Here is a 23,640-nt window from a genome sequence, read left to right as displayed (position 1 = left end):
GTGATGAAATATGCAACAAAAATACAAAATATCTACACATACATATTTACAAGTGAAACTAAAAAGCTATCAATATCATCAGCATAAAGTATGGACTAAGAGCTTTCGAAAATATTTCACAAATTTTTAGAAAATATTAACAAAAAGAGTTAAAGAATTAAATGAAATATAATTAATTTCTTGAAAGAACCAAAGAAAAAAGGCAACAAAATGAAATTTTTGGTGTATATTAGCTTTCAGAATCGCTTAATTATTATAACTTGATCACTATGACAATTTTTTTAATGGTATACCTATGTCATAATGATTCAAAAAAGCTTTCATTAAACTTTAAATTTCAAAAGAGCTTTTACTTCTTTAAAGCTTTTACTTAACTATAAATTTCAATATAAAAATTTCACATTTCCATTTGTAAAAATTAACCAAATGTGCATTTAATATAATTAATGTAATTAACTTTAGCTGGAAAGCTCATTATTTAAAAAAAAGTTTTTTTCCACAACAAAAAGCTCTACAAAATATTTTTTTTTGTCTTTTTAAATAATAGTTTTTTTTAATTGAATTACATTTATCAGCTGCTGAGTTGTAACAGAAAGATATGAAAGCTCAGCTTTTAAGTGAAAGCTTTAGTCATCACCAAAAAGCCTATAAAAAAAAAGTTTTTCTGATTTTCTTAATAATATTAATATTTTAATTGTATTTATCACCCACTAAGCTTTAGCTATAAAATATGAAAGCGTAGTATTTAAGTGAAAGCTTTAATCATCAACAAAAAGCTTTAGAGTTTAAATTTAATGCAGATTTTGTTAATATTATTTACATTTGTCATAACATTAGTTTTAACTGGAAAGTATGAAAGTTCAGTAATAAAAATGACAGCTTTATTCAACAACCAAAAGCTTTGTAATTTTTTTTTTCTGATTTTGTTAATAATACTGATATTTGATTTATATTTTTCACATAATTAGTTTTAGCTACAAAGTATGAAAAACTCAATATTTAAATAAAAGCTTTAGTCATAAGCAGAAAGCTATTTTTCTGGTTTTTTTGATATAATTTTTATTCGATTTGTATTTATAACCCAAAGCTTTAGCCATAAACTAAGAAAGCTCAGCATTTAAATAAAAGCTTTAGTTATTAACAAAAAGCTCTAAAAACAATTTTTAGCTTTAATAGTATTATTTATATTTTATTTATATTTATCACACAATTAGTTTTATCTGTAAGGCTAGAAAGTATGAAAGATTAAGTAATCAAAAAAAGCTCTTGAAAGAACTTTTTTGGTATCATTTTTTTCGATGTGTATTTATAATCATAAGCTTTAACCGTAAAATATGAAAGCTCTGCATTTAAATGAAAGCTTTAGTTATCAACAAAAAGCTCTAAAAGCATTTTTCCTGGCATTATTAACATTTGATTTATATTTATGAAACAATTAGTTTTATCTGGAGAGGCGGAAAGTTCGAAAGCTCAGCATTTAAATGAAAGCTTTAGTAATCAAACAAAAGCTCTGGGAATGAAGATATTTTCTGGTATTGTTAATATTATTTATATTTCCATATATTTGTCAAATAATTAATTTTACCTAGAATGCATGAAAGCTTAGTATTTAAATGAAAGCTTTAGTAAGTACAAAAAAGCTCTGGAAAAGAAGTTTTTTTCTGGCTTGGTTAATATTATTTATATTTGACTTGTATTTGTCACATAAATAACTCTGTCTAGAAAGCTTGAAAGTTCAGTATTTAGATGAGAGCTTTTTTATTAACAAAAGGCTTTGGAAAATAGCTTTTTATGGCTTTGTTGATACCACTTTTAGTCGATTTATACATATAATCCTAAGTTTTGTCTGTAAAGTACTTAGTATTTGAAAGCTTTAAAAAAAGCTTTGGAAAAGAAATTTCTCTCAAATTTTGTTAGCACAATTTGTAATTGATTTTTACCTTTTTGACACATTATTAGCTTTAGCGAAAAAGTATGAAAGCTCATTATTTTGAGAGCTTTTTATTCGTCAGAAAAGTTCTAGAAAGGAATTTTTTTCTGGGTTTGTTAAAATTATGTTTTTTATTTGATATCCACATCATTCGAGGTACCGTGCAACCAGAAAACAGCAAACAGCCTTTTTTCAGCGACAGCATAACTGACAACCAGACTACTAACGAGCCGAACGTCGACGAAATAAAATTTGACGACCAACAACGTCAACAGCACAATAATAAGTACCTACATAGCCAAACAAACAAACACAGAATAGCAAAACCAACAAATCAGAACATGCAACAACAACAATGATATACTTTCAATGATAATTGCTGTCGATAAAATGTGACATAATGCATTTTTGCTGCCGACGCCGGCTGCACTGGGCGCAGCTACTTGCTGTTCGTGTGTATGTATGTATGTATGTATGCAGCGTTGTTTGCTCTTCCTGCGCGACAAGGGGTTTGCACAAAGCTTTTGTGGTCAGCACTAAATGTACAACTGTCACCACAAAAGACAGCAACAAAAATATTAACAGTTACGGTTTGAGCAAATAGAGAAATGGGCAGCGTTGAGTGGTGAGCAATGAAAATAGCATGTCAATAGCAGCTAAAACAAGCGCAAAACAAACAGTTCTCAAGGCGGTGGAGATTGAGTCGAACTGCGCTTTTGATAAGCAGAGATAAGTGATTGCATAACTGTGGATATTTATATTGTGTGTTTCATGCTGACTAGTTTTTGTGTGCAGTTAGCATTTTTTACCATTTTAGTATTGTCAAAGAAAGCTTACTAATCATTACTCCGTCTTTTGCTGATGATGATTAGTTCGATGATATCAGCTACACTGCCACTCAGTGAAAGTAATCTTATCAGTTATGAGAAGTAATTAACAAAACTATATAACTCAAAATTATGCGCGTAGTTAAAAATTATTGGAAAAACGGTCAATTAACGGGAACCACGTGTTCGCTTAATCATTACTGTCTCCTTTTTTTCTTCTTGGCGCTGAGTAATCACAATTAATCTTATCAATTTTACTGCTGCGATTGCTTCAAAAGTTATAAACAATTTAGCTGCACATGAAAGTTTATATGGCGCTGTTGTTGTAATTCCTAAGGCATTTATTTACGTTAACTAATAGTCAGCGTTATACAATATTATCATAAAAAAATTCCAGTAAGTAGGGCAAAAAATCAAAAACTGAACATATATACTCCACACTATCTTAAATTTTAGATTTTCCGTGAAATTGTGATTCCCAGTAAAAAATTATCGGAGACCATATAAAAACCATATATAAATGATCAGGATGACGAGCTGAATCGATTTAGCCATAAACGTCTATCTGCGTTTACGCGAACTAGTCGCTTAATTTTCGATATATTGTTCTGTAATTTAGAAGACGTGCTTTTATCACCAAAAAGCTACTTATATGTCGGTACCGCCGATATCGGACAACTATAGCTTATAGCTGCCATACAAACTAGACGATCGGAATTAAGTTTTTATATGGAAACTTTTTCATTTGTCGAGATATATTCATGAAATTTGGCAGAAATTATTTTCTAAAGCAACACTAAAATCTCTGAAAAAATTATTGAGATTGGACTACTATAGCGTATAGCTGTCATACAAGCTACACGAACGGAATTAAGTGCTTGTATGCAAAACTTTTATATTTTTGGAGATATATTCAAGAAATTTGGCAGGAATTATTTTCTGAAGCAACACTATAATTTCTGAAAAAAAATTTCTGATCGGATCACTATAGTTTATAGCTGCCATACAAGCTACACGAACGGAATTAAGTGCTTGTATGCAAAACTTTTATATTTTTGGAGATATATTCAAGAAATTTGGCAGGAATTATTTTCTGAAGCAACACTATAATTTCTGAAAAAAAATTTCTGATCGGATCACTATAGTGTATAGCTGCCATACAAGCTGCACGAACGGAATTAAGTGCTTGTATGTAAAACTTTTATATTTTTGGAGATATATTCATGAAATTTGGCAGGAATTATTTTCTAAAGCAACACTATAATCTCTGAAAAAAAATTTCTGATCGGATCACTATAGTGTATAGCTGCCATACAAGCTGCACGAACGGAATTAAGTTTATATATGGGAAACTTTTTCATTTGGGGAGATATATTTATGAAATTTGGCAGGTATTATTTTCTAAAGCAACACTACAATCTCTGAAAAAAATTTTCAGATCGGATCATTATAGCGTATAGCTGCCATACAAACTGATCAATCAAAACCAAGTTTTTTATCAAAATCTTGTTTATTTCACTAAGGTAACTGCACAAAATTAACTTAAGCATATAGCTGACAAATACATTGTGACGAAAAGCACCCAGAAAATGTAATTGAATTCCTCCAGGTAAAGGATACTTCAATCAGTTTGTTTACAGCATCTACTTAAGTCGATACAACTCAGTAGTGAGTTGCGATGTTTACAATGCATAAAAATATCGAACAAAGAATTTGTCTCAATTTTGTATGTCCAACCAAATTTCGTGTGCGGAATCGTTGCGAATATTGGAAAAGGCGTACAGTGATTCAGTTTTAGCAAAAACACAAGCCTGCGAGTGGTATAAAGCCTCCCACGACGGTCGAGAGATCGTTGAAGAAATGCCTCGTTCTGGACGACCTTCGAACTCTCTCTGCAATTGATGAAAATATTAAAAAAGTGAAGGATATAGTACTTTAAAATCATCAGGCAAGTGTTAGAGAGATCGCAAGTGAGCTCGATATATCTCGCGCGTCCGTTTGAATGATATTGGTTGATATTTTGGGTATGAAATGCATTCTTGCTCGATTCGTCCCAAAAAAGCTGAATTTTTTTCAAAAAGATAGAGCTAATTCCAATCCCACATTTATGGAGAGCATTATAACTGCCGATGAGACATGGTTTAATGAGTTTGACATGCAGAAAAGTCAACAATCATCGGAATGGAGGGAAAAAACGAACCGAAACACAAAAAAAAACACGTCAAAGCCGCTCAAAAATCAAGGTTAAGCTCTTTTTTTTTTTTTTTTTGATATTCGTGGTTTAGTGCAACGTGATTGTGTTTCGCAGAGACAGACGGTCTATAAGGAGCTCTATTTGGCCGTATTGAGGTCTTTGAGTGAGAGAACAACCCTCGAAAACTTCCGGAATTGTGGAAGAATAATCGATGAATTTTATACTATGAAAATGCACTATCGCATTGAGTCACCATTGTGACCGAATTTGAAGCCAAAAACGCAATAAATATATCAATCAAACACAGTATTCACTAGATTTCGCTACGTAAGATTCTTTCTTGTTTCTCAAACTGAAATTGCCGCTTCGTGAAACCCGTTTTCAGTTGACCGAAGAGATAAGACAAAATTCGCTGAAGGAACTAAAAGCCATTCCAAAAAGTGCTTATAAAAAGTGTTTCGAGGAATGGAAAAATCATTGGCATACATGTATTACATCTGGTGGGGATTACTTTGAAGGCAACAAACTTGCGGTATTTTTATTGATTTTTTTTTTATTGAAATTGAAATGAATTTTTGATGACTCATGCCCAGCTCTTGACCGATGCTACGGCTGCATCTTCTTTCTTTTCTCTACCAGGCCTTCCGGAGCGTGGCGCATCTTCGACCACCTCTGCCCCAGAAAGAAAACGTTGAAACCATCGTTGTGCGGTGGAAATGGAAACTGTATCGGGTCCATAAACTGCACAAATTTTATTGGCGGCTTGAGATGCATTTTTGCCTTTATCATAGTAGTACTGTAAAATATGCCGTATTTTCTCTTTATTTTACTCCATGTTTGAGACGCTATAACTCACGAACGACTTAAAAGAAACGACAATCAATCAAACACGCGTTAGCGCGTGAAATGAGCTTTCCAAAAAGGTATAGCATGACCCGATGCGATGAATAAAACTAGAACTACGCGCTTTCAGCGCCAACTAGCGAAAATACCGCAAGACTTTTTTGACAACCTAATATTTATGAATAATTAAAAATTTAGCGCTTTATTTACAATTTTCGGGTACCTTTTTCTCACAATATATATTATTTTAAAACTCGCTCGCTTCCGTTCTGGAAATTTCAATTTACACTAATGAATGTTTCACACTGATAGAATAAGGTCTCTTGCGGAAAAATTGCAAAAACTGGTCGACCAAACTGGTCTATATTTGTTTATTAGTATAAATATAAAAAAAAATATGATGAAGTTTGATTAGAAATACGAAAAGATTTTTTCGACTACCAAACATTATAGCTTCGATGCAGCCGAAGTTATTTTTTTTATTTTTATAAATTTTATTAATATAAAATAGTAATTTTTAAACTTTCTAACTCTCATATATTTTTTCCTAAATTTTTCACTTATAGATACTACATTTTTATGCTTTAGAACTTTGTACTTCACCAGCACACACAGAAGCCCGCAAACACATGTGTACGCCATCATTTTATAGCTATGACAGTTATTTTATAAATATCCACATATACGCGTATTTACAAACACACATCAATATACGCCAACACACACATTATACACATTGAACTCCGTTTTGCCTACAAACAACACACACACACACATAAGCATTTTCACATTTATTGTGCGATTATGATTCATACCGATGAGCTGCCGCCAGCAGTTACCATAAACGATTTGTTTTTATACTTACAATGACAAAATAACAACAACAACCAAAAGCAATAAAAACGTAAGCACAAACAATATAGTAGTAGCTGTTTGACGACGCGTTGGCGGCATCAATAGATAGCAATAAAAAGAACAGTAGCCTTAAGGGCAATAGGATAGTTATTTATATATTTTTTTTTGTAAAAAAATGGCTTAAAAAGTTGAGAAATACCAACTCAACAATGATGCAATGAAACCACCAGCTGTTTGGCAAATATTCGTTGCTCTTTTATGCTAAAATTGTTAATATACCACTAATTTTCGGCTACTGTGGCACAGCTTGACGTGCTACCCGGCGTATACGTAACATAAAATGAGAAAACTCAACTCAGGTACACATGTTTGCTTGTGTGTGTAGTTTGTAACACTGGTTGTGGGCTGATGACAAGCGCCAAAATTGTGCTTATATAAATTATATACATATGTAACATACACATACATACATACATACATACGTGTATTTATTATATTTGCCTTACAATAATTGCTTTATATAGCCAAGTGCCGTTTACACAGTGGCACAAATCATTGATTGTTGATTTCTAAACACACACACACGCATATATTTCTTTACTTGCATACTTGCTTATATGTATGTTACACTTTCACTTGTGTATGTGTGTGCGTATGAGCAACGCCATGCGAATAAATCAATAAAAATGCGGTGAAATGCACAAAAATTTCGGCAAAAGTGCTGTTACACGCACACGCTGGCACAAAATAAGCGTGTTATTAATGCTAACAAATTGCATGATTGTTTTTTGTTTTCTATTTTATACACTTTGCGCATTTCATACAAGCGTATAGACAGAAAAGCACGTTTTTGCAAAGCAGCTTTTCACACGCATAATGCTAACAAGCCGCATATATGTATGCATTATATATATATTTTATTATATTTTGTACAGTTATACTAACACATCGAAACAGCTGTGCACACACCCACGCACATATAAAACACCTGGCAGTCGTTCAGCTAAATTTTCTCGCTTTAGTTTATCTATTTATCACTTGCCTGTTGGCTTATTGGCTCACTGCTACTTAGAAAACATTTCATACACTTTTATTTTACGCCACCGCTAGGGATTCTAGGGAGTTCCATTACATATCTGCCTGCTATTTTGCACGCACTTTTCTTTGCTTTGCCTGTTTTTCGCACAAACTTCACTGTGTCAGCGTTAAGGCCTTTGAATAATTCATTGCAACGCTCTACGTTATGTTCACTTTTTGTGCGCGTGCCTGGCTGGCGTGTCGTGGCGTCGCGTTTGCTGCAGTGGCGGCCGCCTTTTCGACAGCAACTGCCTTGAAAATCAATGCTAAAATGTCTTTGCCTGTCTTTCATTTTACATTTCCACGCTTTTTTCCCTTTTTTTTGGCTATTTCCGCGCATAGCGCCACACATACACGTAAATACATATAGAAAAATTATAATTCATATGTGTTTGTGTATACGAACCTGCTTGTACTTTCACCCTTTTCTTGTACTCGCACCGGTTATCGAAATACTGTTATTCCCTTTGGTTACATGTTCTCATTGCTTTATTGCAAATTTAGCTCATCATTACACAATTGCGCTCAAATCACGACCTCACGGCAATTGTGTGGACCCAAATGTTCGGCGCACTCGTTTTGTTTTGCGCTCATGCTCTCCATTCTGCCATCGTGCACACTCTTTCACTCTGTTCAAATTTTACCGCTACTGTGTGTTGTAATTGAGTGAGTGTGCGCTTTGAGCGCTTTTACCGGCTTTTTCCGCCTTCTTTATGTACGTGTGTATGTGTGCATGTGAGTATGTAAGTATGTAATAAACACATGCTTGTTGAAAGAAGTCTTTTATAATTCGAATTAAAGTATTTATTTATGAGTTAGTCATACCCGGTATGGTCTATAACAAATCAACTCTCAACAATTACAGCAAAAAAGTTTAAAAATATATATGCATATGTTTATATGTGTATATAAGAGCTGTTGTTGACTAAGTGTTGATAATGAATACCGCTTATCAACTTCCAAAGCGACATTCTTTGCATTTACATAGTTTACGAATAGCGATTACGATCCCGATATCAAAAAAATCGTCCAATGGTTTCTCAAAGATACGTGAAAAGTTTGCTGGTCTGATAAACAGAGTTCTCAAATATCGCATAGTTTATTACATTAATCCCGAAATTTCTTAATAGAAATTTTAATTCCAAGATCCCGAATGGTTGATCCCGAAATATCTCAAATGCGCTCCCAAATTTTTTTACTAAAAAATATTAATATCGAAATTAACTCCTAAATACCGGTTGGTTGTTTACATTAATCCCGAAATTTATTACTACAAATTTTAATTTCAAAATCCCGAAAAATTGATCACGAAATGTTTCAAATGCGCTCCCGAAATTTCTTACTAAAAAATATTAATGCTGAAATTAACTTCTAAAGCCGAATTGTTGGTTACATTAATCCCGAAATGTCTGAAATGCGCTCCCGAAACTTTTTACTAAAAATAGTTATTCCAAAACTTCTTACTAAAAAATTTTAATGCCATAATTTGTAAAAAAAAATTAAGGCAAAATCCCGAATTGTTAGTATAATTAATCCCGGAATTCCTTACTAAAAAATTTTAATGTCGAAATTAATTCTGAGATCCTAAAAAATTGGTCATATGGATCCCGAAATTTTTTATTAAAAAATATTTATCCCGAAATTATTGTCGAAATCCCGAATGGTTAGTCACATTAATGACAAAATTTCTTGATTAGCAGTATTAAACCACTACTGCTGTACACAGCTAACTAAAACTATTAGTCCCGAAATGTTGTTTAAATTTCGGGACTAATTTTGTTACTTAAAAAAACTAATTTTAATTACCCAAAGATTGATTAAATTAATTCCGAAATTTCATACAAAATGAAATTCATCTCGAAGTTATTTGAAATTCCGAAATATAACAACAAAATCCCGAATTATTAGCATAATTAATCGCGAAATTCCTTACTAAAAAATTTTAACGCCAAAATTAATTCCGAGATCTTGATATATTGGTCACATGTATCCCGAAATTTTTACTAAAAAATATTTATCCCGAAATATTTATCGAAATCCCGAATGGTTAGTCAAATAAATGCCGAAATTTCGTTTTAAGCAGTACTAATAATCGTACTACTACCGCTACTATACAAAGTTTATTAAAAATATTAGTACCGAATGATTTGTTAAATTAATCCCGAAATTACCTACTAAAAAATATTTATGCCGTTATTATTATCGATTTCCCAACTGATTATTAAATTAATTCCGAAATTTCGCACAAAAGAATACCCAAAGTTATTACCGAAATGCCGTTGGTTGGTTAAATTATCACTTAATTTCTTTTTGGCTAAATTAATACCGAAATTACTTACTACAAAATTTTAATACCTAAATTAAATCCGTGATCCTGAAAAATTAGTAATATGTATTCTAAAATTACTTACTAAAAATATGTATCCTGAAATTATTATCGATTTCCCAAATGATTTATCCCGAAGTTATTATCAAAATTCTGAATGACTGTTTAAAATATCACGAAATTCATTTAAAAAATTATAATAGAAGAATCCCGAACTGTCAGTAAAATTAATCCCGAAATTTCGGGATCATTATTTGAATAATACAAAAAAATAAAGTAACACCCAAACACCATCACTAGCTATTAGGTTTAAAAAATAATAAAAAAAAACCGTTTTTCCCCGACCAATATTAACACACCTATGTACATACATATGTACATATGTATACACATACCATAGTTATATACTAAGAAAAAATACTTAACGATAGTTATAGTTATCGCATTTATTACTTTTACTTATGAGGTAATGTTTAAAATAGATAAGAAATTTAAAAATACCGCTAAATTAAATCCACCCATGCCGTCGTCGCAGATAAGCAATCGTAATGAAGTGGCCGCTCACTCGAGTGGTAACACCTGCCGGGTGATAAAATATTACCGCGTGCTATCTAAGTTATTACTCGTATATAGTGTACATATATTATGTGTATGTATGTGGTCTTCATTTTGTCTTGATATCAAAGTCCGCTCAAGATAAAAAAACATATTCATACATTCAATACAAAACTAGACCAAAAGCACAAATCATTAATGCTTATATCGAAAGGAAAAAGCTTATAAATTAATTGAACACGCTGATAATGTGCAATAAAACTGAAGAGCCGGCGAGACGAAGTACAATATACTCGTACATAAATAGAAATTATAAAGTTCGAAGTCTTCATTTCAAACTTCGGACTATCTTCGGGGTATAAAATATATATGTAGCTTAGCATATTGTTTTCAGCTCTAAAAAGTATGATATAAACGGAACGAAACACGAGCAATGATCAAAATTTTACAGAGCGACCAAATTGTGGAAAAAAATCGGAAGAGACTTGAGCACAGACAGCTACAGATAGGTTTTTGTGAAGTTTGGTCCTAAGGATTACCCAAGAAAACATTTTTATCCACTTTTATCGAGTTCAACTCTCTTGTGTCACTTGTTATAAAGAATTTTTTCATAGAGACACTACAAAAGTAGACCGATAGAGTCAGCAAACGACGCCATATTTTTCCCTTTTTTTGACATTTTGCTTCAAAAAAGTTTACCATTTCACCATGGAAAGGTATACAATCCAACAAAGAGTCGAAATTATTAAAATTTACTACCGAAATTCGGAATCAGTGGCCTCGACTTGAAGAGCGCTGCGTCCAATTTATGGTCGTCATAATAGTCCTGTCAGATCAACAATTGAGCGTCTAGTGAAAAAATGTTAATCCGCAGGCACAGTACAAAATTTTCCCGTGCCAGTAAGATAAAGAAGTGCCCGTAACGTCGAGAATATTGCTGTGCTCTATTGAGGAAGACCCCAATCAGTCTCTCACACGTCGTTCTCAAGCCTTGGGCATCTCTGTGACGTGGTTTTGGCGCATTTTGCGAAAAAAATCTTGACCTACATGCTTACAGGATCAAATTGACGCAAGAACTGGAGCCGCTTGACCACCAGAATCGTCGTATGTTCGTGAATTGGGCTGAGCAAAAACTTGAAAATGAACCGGATTTGCATTGAAAAATCATCTTCGGCGATGAAGCTCATTTCTGGCTGAATGGCTTCATCAATAATCAAAATAGGTCAAGCAGAAACCCACGAATATATTCGATTATATTTAGCCCAAATTGAATGATATGGACTTGGACAATATGTGGTTCCAACAGGACGGCGCCAAAAGCTACACAGCGAATGTCACAATCGATTTATTGAAAACCAAGTCCAGCCAGTCCAGTCCAGCCGTCTCGGTCGTGCGATTAGACTATTTTCTGTGGGGCTACGTCAAGTCTATGGTCTATGCCAACAAGTCAGCGACGATTGATGAACTACGTACGAACTAAAGTCGGGTCTACGTAAGCAAAACTATTTAGGAAATATCTGCTACCGTCTTGGTAAAGAAATAACTATACAAAGTTCTGTTTCGTGGTTCAAACAAACTGCCTACTAAATTCAAGGGTCTTTCATGCCAGTGAAAACCACCAACGATTCTGTTTTCGTAACCGAACTTATTTTAAATTAACTACGATTAGGAAAACAGAGATTTTCAACAAATCTAAGACCAAAATTCTCTATAAAGTATTTAAATAAACTCAGACAAAACAAACTTTACTGCAACACAGTAGTCCAAAGTGACTAGCGCTAGCGGAGTGGTTACGATTATGTCTGCTATCAGCAAGACTTGCATTGCAGTGTACAGACTGTGAGAGAGAGAGAAAGCGAGATATATAGAGAGCGGAAAACGAAGATAGGCTTGGATGCTGCAATTCGGAGAGCATGCGATGAATGAATGAGCTGATGACGAGCAGACCACCAAACACTTGTACGCACAGACAAAACACCGTTGGATGGATGGACAAAAACGCAGTAGCAGCGATATAGACCAAGACGAGCCTGCGAAACAATGTAAAGAAAGGGAAAAAACAATGTGTACAGTGTGGAAAAATATTAAGTATGACTGTTTGAGTGGACGAACGTTAGATGATGGAGGATGGATGATGGAGGTTGGAGACGACCAACGAAAGTGATGTGGGTATGTGCTAACGGGCAGCGCTCACTAATGGGGGCGGCAAAATGGAGCAGTAACCGAGACGATGAATTTCATTTGATTGTGTACATACATACATACATATATATATGTGGAATTGAGTACAAGCAAGTGGTTGCAAAGCGCATGGACCAGTATGAAGCGGTGACTACCGAATACTGGCTAGCATTGCAGCTCTCTATGTATGTATGTTCAGGTGCATTTATAATTGTATGTTAATTTTTGGACGGTATGCATATTACGAGTATTTACACGGATGCTCGTCGTCGGTTGTGAAGTATTGTCTAGGATTGCTATAAGCGGAATCTTGCGGCAACCCAAAAACCCACACAGCACAAGCTTAAGAAGACAATGCAGCACAAATGGCAGCATAAGCTATGAGTAGCAGGGCGTGCGCTGAGGATACAACCAGCAAGCTGCAGCCTTATAACTGGTTTGGCCAAGTAGGCGATTTCTCATTGCAAATGAAAAAAAAAAAACAAAAAAACGAAACGGAAGTGGCGAGTTTGTCTGTTGGAAAGCATCTCTTTATTATTAATGTGATAGTTTTTTTTTGCATTTTATGTGTTCCAACTGTTCGCCTCACATTTCAATGCCAGTCACAATGGCGTAATAATTGTGATTTTTCGCACAAGTGAATTTATGTTTGCTTTTAGAAGGCGAAAATTAGCGGAAAATTCTGCATTAAATTTTGTTAATTAAGTTTTTAATTCGCTTACTTAAATTACTTCTGTTGCTCGTCGCATAAGTAGACTAATAATACACGGAAAATTTGTTAGTATTTTTAAAATGCAAAATAAGATACAATTATAGGATGTACCCACCTCTATCATAACACTTTTGTGAGTGCTTCAAACAGTTGCGTCGCCTTTTCAAATTTTAGTTCATGTAAATATGTATGAATGTATATGGATATTAAGGTAAGTCGAACCAAAAAAAAAAAAAACAAGAAAAAAGTTAACTAAGCCTCCACAAATACCAAAGTTTCCTTTAAGAAATTGATGTTGACCATCCAATTTGTATAACAGCTATGACCTATAGTTATCCGATCCAAACAATTTCTTCGGAGATTGCACTGTTGTCTTGGGCAATAATTCATAAAGAATTTCTAGATGATATCTTCTCAAATGCAAAAGTTTTCCATACAAGAACTTGATTCCGATCATTCAGTTTGTATGACAGCTATTTGCTATAGTAGTCCGATCGGTGCAATAAATTCGTAGATTGTGGCGTTGGCTTAGACAATAATCTATGCTAAATTTCGTCACGATACCTCTACAGAAACCAAAGTTTTTCATACAAAGATTTGAATTTAGTCAGCTGGCTGATATGGCAGCTATATGCTATAGTGATCCGATCTAAATAATTTATTCGCAGAATGTAAAAATTCGTATCTCGCCTTCAAGCACTTATAAAAATATCTCGTTTCGCAGAGTTTGTAGGAAATTGCTTGCTCGACAAAATGGTTTCTGACGATTTTCCCGTATGCTTAACCGCTTAAATATATTACCGTTTCAAGTTTGTTTTTTTGAATAAAAATTTATTTTTTTCTTATGAATTTTAGAATTCAATAAAAATATATACATATGTACTATATCGTCGTCGATATGCCTCACCCTAATAGTTATATATTTTTAGCTGTAAATGAGTTAATTTTAACCCACAAATTCGATATTAATTTTTTAACTTTTCTTTTTTTTACTTTTATTATTATTATTTAATTTTTTTTAAATCTCACCCTAATACATATGTACTGTATAGACATATTATACATACAGCCATCAGTTTATAGCACCTTAAAGGCATTTAAATGCCTCAAGTGCGACACTTTATGAGCTGACGCTGCTGCTACAATCAGGTCTCATGCGTTCGCTTTTGTACTGTGGGGAGGAAGTACCGCATAGAAATCTTGTGCTAAAAATACCTTTTCTGTCGTAGATTTTCTAGCGTCGTCTATTGCGTATTGTATACAACACATAGGTTTGTGTGTGTGTATTGGAAATTTGTACTCAAAACATTTTGTATTTATCGTGTTTTCTTAACTTTTTAAATTCTTGACGTAACTTTTTTCCCCTTTTTTATTTCTTTTTGTTTTTTTGTTTTACAGACATGCAAAATCTGCAACGCTCGGCCATAAAAATAGACCATTCACACATTGATGATAGTGATCACTTAGCAGACTAGTTTGGGTGTATATTACTATATGTGACCTGGTCTACGGAAAGGGGGCTTAGGTGTCAAAATTAATGAGATAACGAGAAATAACGGAGAACGGAGAAATAACGAGATAACGGTGTTTCCCAGAAAACTAGTTTTCGCACGTTAGCTCCCTTTTCGTAGACCAGGTCACATATGTTTCCCAAACTTTTTGGTCTCAATACCAAACATTAGTGAAAAAGTTCATGTCTTCACGAGCCAAAGTACTTTGCTTTCAAACACACTCTAAAGCAGAAAGAACTTACTATAATGCTCTTCAAAATCTTATCGCCAAACGGTTTGGATCCATTTAACGAGAGTTGGATGCGTATTGCGGACGGTTTCTCCCGTGCGGGAGCTCTCTGACTGAACCGGTTCTCCTAAAACAATTTTTTTTCTCTAGCAGTTCACTACAGTCATAGCCAGTAGTCGTTTTCTCTCTATTAATGCTCTGTTTACATCCAACGGTAAACGTTTTGCTTATTCTTTTTTGTCATATTGTTTTGTCACTCTTAGTTTGTATGACAGCTTTATGCTATAGTGATCCGATCTATATAAATGTGTTCAAAGAATCTAGCGTTGCCTTGGGCAACAATCGAACCCGAGATCCGTGCAGATAATTTATCAAATAAAAAAGTTTTCTATACCAAGATTTGATTTTGAACGATTCATTCTGACAGCTTCACATAACAACTCTATCCTATAGGCTCCAGTGTTTTTGTCTGAGAATTGTAAACTTAATATACCCTGTTCAGGATGAAAAGTTGCGCTTATCGGCATAAAACAGGTTTCTACCATGCTTGCTTCAGAGCTCGCATTCGTCACAGGAAGTCTGCAGAATATGTAAAGACACCTTTGAATTATAGGGTATAGGTCTACAGCGCAGTTTTTCAACGTTTCCAGTCGGTAACTTGTTGTCTTTTCACTTTTGCCTTTGTCCTGAATGGCACTGATCAAGCTCATCTGTGAGCTTCAAACGTCGCACGACGTTGTCATTATCCAAAAAGCCTTTGAATCTATCTACAAGTATCAAGCAGTCAATAAGATTTTCTCTTTCTTTGGTTTTCAAAGTACACACTTTTTCTGGAAGCTGCAAACTTAGTTTAAATCTCTCCAATACTTCTCTAGAAAAGCGCGTCTTTAAATCTACGCCAATTGTATCCAACAGAGGAATGTTAACAACGACCCTATACAATTATTCGCAAGTTCTAACGCAAGAATTTTCGCATTTTGTTTGTCGGCGTAGATTCTTGGTTTATCTTCGTTAACTTTCAGTTCTGCATCCATTTTTTCGCGTCTAAATAGATGGATCGAAAATTTCTCACCTTTTTATCTTCGATTTCGGAACGTTACAAGCAGCGTATCTTTCATATTTGATGCCTTTACCAGATCGATGGATTCTTTCTGAAGAATCACGTTGAGTGAATGACTTAGAGATAGAATATCACATAGGCAAAAAATCCTAATTGTGAACTGAAATTTGCACACGGCTGCGACGAGTATCGTTGCTTCTCCCGCTGTTTCCTTATTTTGCCGGTTACTAACTTTCTTTTGTTGGAAAATTTGGAGTATAAATCGCGGAGAATGTATCAATCGAACATATCACAGACAGAGCTGTATGCAGCATCTATTTCAAGTTCTCTATCAAGCCGCGTCGTTTCAAATTTGGCACATTCAGTTACAGATCTGAGCACAATGTGTAACCTTAGTGGTATCTTAGCATTATTTATTATATTCAAAAATGGAGACAGTCTTTAATTTAGTTTCTAAAATAAAGTGGCAAATTTCTGAATTATATTTCTGTTACTTCATATTTTTTTCAGAGAAGTAAAATTACTAACAAGCCATTTAGCCCTTGGGGAGTTAAACTGCTCCCATTTACCCCCTCTGAATACGCCACTGTAATATATGATATACCGACTGAATCATGCACAAACCAAGCCGATTTATTGAATTTAAAGCAATAAGAGAGGAATTTTTTTTTTTACTTTCCCAATTCGAATTCTAAAAATTAAAGGGCGGGCCATATAAATCGGAAATATGTGCCACTCACTGTGTAGTTATCATAATGCGGTATAAAAGTGCCGATATTTCTGCTTCTTAAGTGATAAAGCTTATCGGCATAATACAGACCGTTAACGAAAGTATTTGCAAACTTTTCAAATATCGAAATTATTTCTTGTATTGTTAGTGTTGCTTACGCGTGAGTGTTTCGGAATTTACGCAACTCCGACTTTTTTACGGGCAGAACACAAATGAGTATTACAGAAAAAAAGTTAATTTTTCTAACAAAACTCACTCACTAACTGATTCACGCACTCAAAACGTCGTCAATAGAAACATTTACTTACTCATGAGTTATATGTCAATGCTGCTGCGTAGCTTTCGACTCAGTTTCTACTCCGTTTTGAGTCCGTTGTGGTTGTAACTGCTGCTGCGATTTCAATCGCTGTTTCCTTTAGCGTAATTTTCACTGAATTTTTCTTTTCTCTCTTACTGTAACTGCTATGACAACCGCTGTATGAAGGTTCAGCTGTTTTATTTCGTTTTTTTTTTCTTTTTCTGGAATCTAATTTCTCTCCTTGGTGCTAACTTTTAATTTATTCAAAAAAATATTTAGTACTATTATTTAACTTGCTTGCTATCTTAATTCTTGTGCTAACTTCTAACTAGCTTATAAAAAAAAATATTTAGTACTAACTATTATTTATCTTGCTTACTTTCTTAATTATCTTTTATTTTGCACATTTTGCTTTATTTCCTTTCACTACATTCCCGCTTTTTTCTCTGCTGCTCTTTCCATGTTTCTACTCAACTATTTTCTATATCTTTCTATCTTAAAACTGTTATCAATTGCTCATCATACAACGCTAACTTCAAATAAACTGCTTCGTCTCACTCTTTACCCTTCATTTTTTGTTTAGCATATACCCTATTTCTGACTGTCACACTCCCTTCGTACTTCAAATTGTTCCTCTTCTTATTTTATTTTCTACTCTACTCATTTTTCTTCTTCCTCTTCTAATTTGTAATCTTCCACTTCTAATTTTTCTTCCTCCTCTTTTAATTTTTCCTCTTCCTCTTCTTATTTTCTTCCTCTTCTTATTTTTCTTCCTCTTCTTATTTTTCTTCTTCTTGCTGCTCTTCTTCTTCTTTATCCTTCTGTACCGCTACTTTTACTGCTTTTCTTCTGATAATCGCTACCAACACTTTTCTCTCCCTTTTCTCTGCGCCTCGCCTGCTTTCACTTGCTATTCGTTTCCTCTTCCTGCGCCACTCTAACCCAACGCTCGCTCACTTCCTGCAAAGTTTTCTGCGATTTTCACACATTTATCGCTTTACAATGAGTAGTGTTACTTCACTTTTTTACACTCACACTCTTTTCTTTTTATAATCGAGATTTCGCAACCGCTTTTTTTCGGTGCTTTTTTGCACCACCACGAGAAGCTGGTTATCGATATAGGCTTTTCCAAAAATTTTCGTTATAAATACTGATTCACAGCAGCAACGCACACACACAGACACATTTTCTCTTAAACACCACTGAAATTCCGATAAAAAAATATACTTTCCACACCTTTTTCTATGCTTTGAAGACCGCCGCACAATTAAATCAGATTTCGTTAAATAACAGTTATTTGCTCAACACACTACAAATTGGAGATTTTCGCAACAAACTAGAATTTTTAGTTAATTATACTCTTTTTCTTGCTGCTGATTATTCACAGACACAGCGCTGACCGTCCGACATACAGTGAAATGTTTTTGTTCTTCAGATCTTCTTTGCTCGCTTGCGCCGTGAATATCAACTACTGCTCCGTATGCGCCGAGTACACGCCAATACTGAATCGTAAAGGGTGACAGCCGACACTTGCTAACCTATAATTTTCACTCTTCAAATATGCTTGCGACCAATTATATGTTTGTATGTACATACGAAAGCACCACCGTATTGCGCTAGGCAATCTATGGCATTTAGTCACTAAGAACAACAACAACAACAGCACGGGCCTCCCCCATTTATGGCACATGGCTGTGTATGCGGCGGCACATGGATGGCTGATTACCGAAATTCGCTCATTTAGCATAAGTCACTCACAGAATATTTCGTGCTCGAGCAGGCAGCTCTCAACTATATGACCACTTTCATATCTATCTTTCGCTCTTGTGGACTATATGTACTCAGCGTACTCACATATTGGACTTTCGTCACCGTTGCGGCACCCTTCTTCGTTTGTGGCGTGCCAATATTTGCTTTGGCATACCCTTATGCCTCTTTTCACCCCCTAACCGAAGGGGCGGTCGGAGTGTTGGTGCTCATTGAGCATTTGGCTTGCATGCCACACTTTAGTTCCACACGCACAAATTCATGTCAGACCTGTCCAAAGCATAGACGCATCGCGACAAGTGTGTTGCTGCCTGCCGCTAGCATACAACACCACCCTAACGGTTTCATAATAATTATACGAAGCGCTAGTCGCCACCGCTGTCGTCGACCTCGTCTCACCTTAAGGTTGAGTCAGCGAAACGTGTTGGCTGCGTGTGCACCTGCAGTTTTGGCTTTGCGTGTGACAATTAGTCAATTGTCATTGCACGAATTAGTTGGTATGCAAATTTTGCTTTGGATATACCGAGAGCGATCGCGTGTGTCAAACGCACAAAAATATGAAATAACAGCACACATATCCATACACACCACGGCATAATAGTTTGGAGAGTCGGTGACATCGCTGTCAGCCTGTAGGCGATGCCAAATTGTGGATTGGCGGCGTTGGGGGGACGGTAGTAGTGTGTCGGAAGGTCGTTTTGTTGCAGCGCATGCGTTGTGTTGAAAGAGCGGCGCCGCTACCCGGCGTGGCAGCTATGCCTTGGTATGGTGCCACATGATGATGTACGAACGAGCCTGCCTATGTGTGTATGTGCAGTTCGCAATTATTTCTTTATGAGCGTTTGCGCTTGGTATTCGTTTGTTTAGTAGCAGACCTCGTGCTCTTACATTCGCTCATTGATTTGTACGTTTATTCGCCAATCTTTGGTGACTCTCACGCAAGCATTGTTTGGCACATATTTGCGGTTTGTCATCGGTCATCGTTGTCAGCGGCTTTCACGCCTAAATGGTGCTGCCAGATTGCTCGAGATTAAATATATATCATATTATTTTTAAGTTATTTACGTTTTATATTTACATATACATATATATTAATTTAGAGATAGAGAAAAAATGCATCCTATAGAAAGGAAGAATACACCAGCTTCTGTAAAATTTATTTATAAGCAAAAATAGACCTGAAAAGTACTTCATTATTTTTCCAATAGATGGCTATACTAATCTGTATCTCGCCTTTTAGAGAGTGATCCATTTCAAGGTTCACTAATTAAAGAAAAAACTCAGAAACTTCAAGTTTAAACAAGCATGAATCGAAGCAGGATTGTCCGCATAGGCTTTAGACTTTAGATATTTTCACAGGTTCACAGGAAAATATCTAACCGCATGATATCACACGATCTTGGTAGCCAATCTACCGACCCAAAACGTGAAATTATCTGCTCACCGAAATATTCTCTCAAAAAAACCATTGAATGAATGTCTGGGAAGTGGCATCGTCTTGTTGAAACCAAATATCGCCAAGATCTTGAGCTTAAATTTCAGGCATCAAATAGTCGTTATCTTGGCGCGAAAACGGTACCCCTTGACGGTTACGTTCTCACCGGCATCGTTTTTGAAGAAATATTAACCAATGATACCACCGGACCACAAGACTTACCGAACCGTTGTTGGCAGCTCTTGAATATCTTCAGATTGCTCTTCGATCCAAAAACGGCAATTTTTCTATTTTACATACCCATTGAGCTAGAAATGGGCCTCATCGCTGAACAAAATTTGGCTCGAAATCGTTGGATCTTGGTGGCACTTTCCAAGAGCCCGTAGATTGAAGCAATGTCGCTTCTGAAGGTCGAGCGGCTTCAGTTCTTGCACGCATTGAATTTAAGATCTCAACGTAACTAAGACTAGTCTTTCCATACGCCAGTGAAAGTTTCTGAGAAAGACGCCGAAGCGACTCTCCATGGTCTTCGTGTACACTCTCAGCTACGGTTGCTATATTTTCTTCACTGCGTGCTGGACTCGATCTATTCGGTTCAATATGAATCTCAAGATGGGTGATAGCGTTGCGAATAGTACGCTCAGTAGGCCGATTATTTGGACCATAATTTGAATGATTTGTAAGCATTGTTCAGGCGTAAGTCTTTCCATGATCAGCTTAACACGACTCACGCGTGATCTGTCCAAAAAAGACTATTGAAAAAAGTGCCTCCACGTGGATTACCCGTTACTAAAAGGCATTTAGTACTATTTAACTAAGACTGTGAAAAAAAAAGAAGCTAGATGTGTGGGTGCCACACGAGTTAACGCGTAAAAACCTTTCTGGATCGAAATTCCAGCTGAATCTGAATCGCAACCAAGTCGACTCATTTCTTAAGCAAGTAGTTACTGGTGTCGTACGGAATTTAAAAGTTGTTTAGCCGAATGTCACTTATCAAATCACTCCTTGGTATTAGCTAACTCAAAGTACTTTTCATGAACCAAGAAATCGGCTTTTGTGAATGCATATATCCTGTTCCTTTCGTGCTTGCTATGCTGACATAGACAGTGATAATACAGCTGGAAGAAGAAAATTTACTCGTGAACGTTTGACTCCCCTGTAAACGTATCATTGGGGAAAGCAGTAACCATTTCATCATTAGCCTCGAGTTAATAGAACCCTTCAAGATTGACAACAAACATATATTACAAAAACTAAAAGATATTAGTTCAATGAGTTACTCAGTAAAAATTAGTTAAGATACTCATGTTCCTATCCCAAATTTTTCATAAAATAATCACCTTCATTTATTTAAGCACTTCCTCTGTAAATATAAAGTCACGGCTAACATTGAGCGGAAGTGTACATAACCTCTAGACGATTATAGCTGCACTTAGTAAGCCACAATTAGCCTACTTAGGTGCTATTTCCGCAAAGCTTATATAATATCGTTAGCGGCGTAGTCAGCATGCAGTGAAAACGCACTAGCAAATTCACTGCTAATCCAAAGTATGATAAAAGCTTTAGCAGCTTCTATTAAAAACACATCTTCTACATACAGTAAGCAGAGAATGTTAATCAATATTGAATATATTAGCAAAAAATGTTATGAATATGTTAAAAAATATTCATTAACATTCTCTGCTGTTAGCGCAATTATGTTACGAGTATTCTAACAGTGACGATGCTCTAATGCAGACACCGCAACGTCACTGACATACATACTACAATTATGAACTACTCTTGCATATTATAATAATATATGACCTTAAAACAAAAACAAAAGCTAATTATAAATAAAAGCGTGCAGTTATGCTTATTAACATATGTATGTTTACGCACACATTTATTCCGCTTTTGAATATGTTTAGTTGTTGCAAGTGATTGATTGACTTTTCCATTGAGTCTATTAATATTTCTGTGTCATCTGCTTATCTTTTGCTAACTTTTTGATATTTTTTGCAACCTTTTTTAGCATTATTTTACTGTTTATACGTTTGAATATTTTTTAATGATGGATGTTTGTACGTGTGTTTTACAGTCATGTACTTCAGTTAAATTGAAAAACAAATTGATAATTTTAATATTACTATATATGAAGGCAGTTTTCCAAAAAAAATTAAAATATAAGTAAGATAAGTTTACCATGGCCTTTAAGTCATGTCCGATTGATGCGCTTAATATGCTCCTGCATTAACTTCCCATAGACGTTTTCATATTGAAAGTAGCGGCATTTTTTTTAAGGATTAAATAGATAGGTAGTTGGAAGGGGAAGAGTTATAGACAAAGCGATATTCCGAACCAACTCAAATCAAATTTAAATATTCCAGACTACATCCACCCAAGTTTGGATTTTCAGTAGTTACTGCCTGGTGAGATTACCCTCTAGTAGTGATTGGAGAAGAGGTTAAATAGAGGAGGAGGATAGCATCTCGATGAGTCCAAAAGGACTTCGAAGACTTTAATATCTCTTTCTCTCTATTCATTTACCAAACTCAGCTAACATCTTTCATGTGGAGGTACTAGGCATTGAGAAGTTCTGTGGAGTTCTACTGCGTAACTATGGGTGGATACAGAAAGCTACCACATACGCAGATAGCCAGGCGACTAAGAACTAATTTCAGCGTAAGCAACAATTGTAGGAAAGCTTTGAGCTCACTTTCAAGTCAACTCCACTTGTCTATAATTTGAGTTCTCGGCCACTGGAACATTTTTGGCAACGAAAGCAGAGATAATACCGTACCCGCTAGAAACGAGCTTAATACAAAATTTAAAAATTGCTCGGAACAGATAGAAACATATAATCTAGCGAAGCAGATATGGCCAAAATATACGAACTCAAGAACTAAGGACCTATTAAATAACACCAAGAAAAGTATATATAGACTTACAGATACCATAACGGAACATTGACCGTTTGGAGAACATGCTCTTAGAACAAATTTCTCATATAACAAACAGCAGCTGCAAATTCGAAGGTAGCAAGGAAACGGTTCTACACTTCCTTTGAGAGTCATCAACTCTATCACAAACCCGACCTAGAACTCTTGGCATTCATCAGATACCAAACC

The 23,640-nt window shown here is 35.1% G+C and overlaps 1 long non-coding RNA gene across 1 annotated transcript in view; it reads right to left on the bottom strand.

Annotated features, from left to right (window-relative positions):
• The window catches only part of LOC120770176, an 88,512-nt gene extending 69,697 nt beyond the window's left edge, over positions 1-18,815 (bottom strand). The window contains exons 1-2 of the long non-coding RNA XR_005704919.1: positions 18,565-18,815; positions 17,339-17,579 (exon numbers count right to left, since the gene is read on the bottom strand). This is a non-coding gene — a long non-coding RNA (uncharacterized LOC120770176). The remainder of the gene's footprint in view (positions 1-17,338; positions 17,580-18,564) is intronic.
• Between the last annotated feature and the right edge of the window lie 4,825 nt (positions 18,816-23,640).

The sequence above is a fragment of the Bactrocera tryoni genome, chromosome 3, assembly GCF_016617805.1.
Source record: "Bactrocera tryoni isolate S06 chromosome 3, CSIRO_BtryS06_freeze2, whole genome shotgun sequence".
Taxonomy (NCBI): domain Eukaryota; kingdom Metazoa; phylum Arthropoda; class Insecta; order Diptera; family Tephritidae; genus Bactrocera; species Bactrocera tryoni.
The sequence above is the reverse complement of the archived record's forward strand: the minus strand, read 5'-3'. Positions and strand labels throughout refer to the sequence as shown.